The sequence below is a fragment of the Temnothorax curvispinosus genome, unplaced genomic scaffold (assembly GCF_003070985.1).
Source record: "Temnothorax curvispinosus isolate PA1 unplaced genomic scaffold, ASM307098v1 QBEX01017176.1, whole genome shotgun sequence".
NCBI lineage: Eukaryota > Metazoa > Arthropoda > Insecta > Hymenoptera > Formicidae > Temnothorax > Temnothorax curvispinosus.
The window spans coordinates 1-5,065 of record NW_020226956.1 but is presented as its reverse complement, the minus strand read 5'-3'; the positions used below and the strand labels follow the sequence as shown (position 1 = coordinate 5,065).

The following is a 5,065-nucleotide window of genomic DNA, read 5'->3' as shown; positions in this document are numbered from 1 at the left end:
AAATGAAATATTTTGTTACCGGAACAAAAAAAAATATATTAAGCTATGTGCGTATAGCCGCCGCGCATTTGTCCAAAGAAATCCGCTCTCTCAGCTGGTCACCCATCCAAGTAGTATACCGGCGCCTTGTTGCTTGACATCAATGATCGAACAGGGTAGTGGTGATCCTCTGACTCTGACGCTTCTTTCTTTCTTATACTTGCTTATTTTGGTGACCATAAAGCTATCGCATAACAATATTAACAATACAGATATACGAATAATAATTTTTTGCCAGTTAACGTCGAATATTATATATTTTATATTAAATATTATTAAATATTTTATATTTTTATATTAAAAATGCTATATGACAAAATTTGGAATATCAGAAAATTCTTAATAAAAGAGAAAAAATGCAATAAAATGCAGTAATTATATAATAACCCAGTAAGCAAGGAACATTAAATTAACGTTTAGAAATATTGACTTTATGTGTATTTTTTAAACGTTTTTTAATAATATTATACACATATTTGAAAAATATTATTTCGTAATATGATTTTTCTGAATGTTGTTAAAATATTTTAAAAACGTTACAGAAAATATTTTTCAAATGTTACTCTGACATTTATTTGAGATCAATGCAACAGTTCAAAGTTCCTTGTAATTTGGACTTGGAAATAACGTTGGTAGTATATTAATTTTCTGTTGTTAGAATGTTATTGTTTTATATTGTACGCAACGCTCATCGCGACAGCCATGATGCGTACATTTACGTATGTACAATGCATGAGTGCGTATACACGCGTGTGGATCGAGCAGTGCGGAGTGCTCTTTATTTAGAGTATATTTATATATAAGTAAGTAACTATTATATTCTAAAAGTTGTATATTAATAATAAGAACTCAATTAACCATACGTGCTATGAATAGTAGTTGATATGATTATTTATAACCTATAATTTAGGTTAACTACAAATAACGTTCTTTGGGTATCGGTAGAAGCTATATAGTGGAATTATTTGCTATTTTCTTGCAATTTACTGCCGATTATTTTTAGCTGTTTGAACGCGTCGAGATCATGAGCAGACGCACGCTTGTCGCGACAGCCCATCGGAAGCAGTAATAGTTCTGGAGACTGTAGTCGCATTATCTTACATACGTATGATGCGTGAGTGTGTCATATATACGTACGTTTGTGCTTGTGCTGTCGAGCGCTTTTAATTGTATACAACATTTTTATATGAGTAAGTAATTATTATATTCTAAAACTTGCATATTAATGATAAGAACTTAATTATCTATATGTGCTGTAAATAGGTAGCTGGTGATTCAAGATCTATTTTTTGACCTATATAAGAGAGAGATTTGCAGAAGAAAAGAAATATACCAAAGTAAGTATTAAGGATCAAACATATTCTTGATGTATGTACTCGGGCCGCGAGGCTGAGCAATATTCTAAGGAAAGTATTATACAATTGTGCGCAACGCTCATCGCGACAGCCATGATGTACATGATTATCTTACATACGATGCGTGAGTACGTATACACGTGTGTCAATCGAGGAGTGCAGAGTGCTCTTTATTTACAGCATATTTATATATAAGTAATAATTTATATTCTAAAAGTTGTATATTTTTTGACCTATATAAGAGAGAGATTTGCAGAAGAAAAGAAATATACCAAAGTATTAAGGATCAAACATATTCTTGATGTATGTACTCGGGCCGCGAGGCTGAGCAATATTTTAAGGAAAGTATTATACAATTGTGCGCAACGCTCGTCGCGACAGCCATGATGTACATGATTATCTTACATACGATGCGTGAGTACGTATACACGTGTGTCAATCGAGGAGTGCAGAGTGCTCTTTATTTACAGCATATTTATATATAAGTAATAATTTATATTCTAAAAGTTGTATATTAATGATAAGAATTCAATTAACCATACGTGCTATAATTATTTATTGTGCTATGAATAGTAGCTAGTGATGTAGGATTCATTTTCCAATTTACAAGAGAGATTTACAAAAGAGAGGAAATATCAATTAATTTTTTTACGTTCTATAATAGATTTGTCCTTGGACGTTAAAAATATCATCAAGGTTCGTCAATGCTATTATTTCAATGGTACCAAACAGTGTAACTTTCTATAAAATAACCTCAAAATTTGACGAAATGTGTAAATGATAACGTATAAAGCTGGTACACTATGCATGAAGACGATTTGTTAAAGTATTGTACGGCTTTAATACATCATTGTTTGCATGTACCACTGTAAGAGTAATTTAGTATAAAATTAGTATAAAGTTGATAGATGTAACAAACGATCAGTACAAACAAAACCAAAACTGACTTTTTATTTATTTCTATATTTTTTCACATATATGTGCTATCACACTCTAAAGTATATAAATATATTATTGTAAGCGTATTTTATATGTACAGGGCAATGAATATGTCTTAACATATGGGATCAATTGTTGTATCAAATTCAAAAAACCACCATTTGAAAAATTTGACCCTGGCTAAGATAAACATCAGTGAACAATATATTACAAGGAAAACTCTGTACAAGATACTAGAAATGCTAAAAGATGATCAAGAAGCTTTTACACAAGTCGTAAGTAAAGCTGCTTATTATAATTAATATATATATATTAAATTACAACCATTTTCTTATCTAAACTATATTGAATTTTTCTTGTTTTAGAGGCTATTAGACAACAATTCCTTGTAATACAGAGAAAGACTTGGAACACTCTATAATGGAATGGCTTAGATTTGCAAACATCCGTAAACAAAGAAAAAAATCTTAAAAGGTAAAAAAGTAACATAATGTATTTATGTCTGTTAAGTTAGCACCCCCCATAAAAAACCGGAATAACACATATGCAGAAATTAAGTGCTCTTCATGCGTTAATTATATGTGCTCTATTCACGATTTTTGTGCTCGAGCGGTTTCGTGGGAAATTGCAATTGAAACTGGGGGTGCTGGCTTAACGTAAGCTAGCACCCCCACTCATTAAAATTACATATAAAATAAAAAACTCATTATGCTAGAATTATGTGCTTTTTATGTGCTTTCAAATGCCTCAAACAAAATTAGTCTATCTGTAATAGTTTAAAAAATATATGCAAAAAAAGATCTATATACTATACTGATATAAGAGTAAAGTATCAGTTAAAATACAGAAAGCATAATAATTCTTGTCTTAAAATGTTTCTTGATTAATGTGTTCTCGAAATATGCACAATGAAATTTTCGTGCTTATCCCCTTTGACCGACTTGAACGTGAACACCCCATACGTACAAAAGTAAAGTACCAGTTAGAATACAGGTAGCAAATTGGTTTTGGTCTTAAAATATTCCTCAATTTATGTGCTCCCGAAATATGCACAATGATTTTAAAAGCATAAAAATCACATTAATTTTTTTGTCAATGTAATTTTTTGATACAAATTTTTTTAATAAACATAATTATATATGTAATATCTAAATATTCTATTACCATATTCTTTTGTACATCATAAAACAAATATATCTTTCAAGTATTAGTCGCGCAATTGTAGCGTGAACTGCACTATCATTCATGTAACATTATCATAAAAAACAATACACAAGAGATATTCTATATAAATACAAATTAAAGTTTACTAAAGAGTAACTAATTTTGAAAATTATATTTTGTTTCTATTATTAGAACGGGAATGTTAAAAATTAGTTAAACATATGTTTACTTATATGTATTTATATATTGTTCAGAATCTCAGTGAAAAATTCTCCATAATATTTAGCAACTTTGCAATACTTATTCATAACTCATATTAAATAACTTTAAAAATGTATACAAATACATATATTTAATTTTATAAATATTAATATAATTATATTACTTATATACAAAATTATATTTTACTTGTATACCTCAATTCTTCCTATCTATTCCTGCATGCACTTCTTCCATCTACTCTCTATCAAATATTTGATACTGATAACTATCCCACGTTTTACTAACAATTTTACATATATAACAATATTTATGTAAAAAATACTACATTTAAAAATTTTTCTGAAATCTTATTAAACAAGTTAATCAATACATTAACCAAAACAAAAATCTTATTTTGTTTATTTTGAAAACACATAAATTGAGGAACATTTTAAGACAAAAACCAATTCGCTATCTATATTTTAACTGGTACTTTACTCTTGTACGTATGGGGTGCTCACGTTCAAGTCGGTCAAAGGGGATAAGCACGAAAATTTCATTGTGCATATTTCGAGAACACATTAATCAAGAAACATTTTAAGACAAGAATTATATTGCTTTCTATATTTTAACTGATACTTTACTCTTATATCAGTAGTATATAGATCTTTTTTTTACGTATATCTTTTAAACTATTACAGATAAACTAATTTTGTTTGAGGCATTTGAAAGCACATAAAAAGCACATAATTCTACTATATTGAGTATTTTATTTTATAATATAATTTTAATGAGTAGGGGTGCTAGCTTACGTTAAGCCAGCATCTCCACTTTCAATTGCAATTTCCCACGAAACCGTTCAAGCACAAAAATCGTGAATAGAATAATTAGCACATAAAGAGCATTTAATTTCTACATTTGTGTTATTCTGCTTTTTGCGGAGGGGGAGGGATGCTAACTTAACAGACATAATATATTTTGATACATAGACTAAATCACTGAAAATGTTACTAATATTTCTGAAGTTGAATGAGAAATTCTTATTTTTCAGCAACTGTTTGGTAAAGATCCGGAAAGATTAATAATCTGTTTAAAAGGAAAGAATAAGAGTTTGGAAAAAAATAGTAAAAGAGTTATATTAAACTAAAGCATCTGTATCGCATTGCCTAAAGAAGAGTTAGAAGGCACCTTAATTTCCCTTATCCGAAGGCTGACTTCAAAAATCCCTTCCTAGGATTCCTTCCTAGGATCAATACTTTCTGAGGTAATTGGCAGAGATAGTTTGCAGAAATAATTGGCGCACGAAATAAATCTCATAATAAAACCTATATATGTATATGTATATGTATATATTTGTTCATATAAAT

General features: G+C 29.2%; 2 long non-coding RNA genes across 2 annotated transcripts; both read left to right on the top strand.

Annotated features, from left to right (window-relative positions):
* The first annotated feature begins 642 nt into the window (after window positions 1-642).
* On the top strand, window positions 643-1,358 carry LOC112467357. The gene is made up of 3 exons (XR_003042240.1): window positions 643-842; window positions 1,043-1,229; window positions 1,303-1,358. It is a non-coding gene; the product is annotated as an uncharacterized LOC112467357 (long non-coding RNA).
* A 460-nt stretch (window positions 1,359-1,818) lies between these two features.
* On the top strand, window positions 1,819-4,795 carry LOC112467356. The gene is made up of 4 exons (XR_003042239.1): window positions 1,819-2,090; window positions 2,434-2,608; window positions 2,699-2,807; window positions 4,750-4,795. It is a non-coding gene; the product is annotated as an uncharacterized LOC112467356 (long non-coding RNA).
* The last annotated feature ends 270 nt before the right edge of the window (window positions 4,796-5,065 follow it).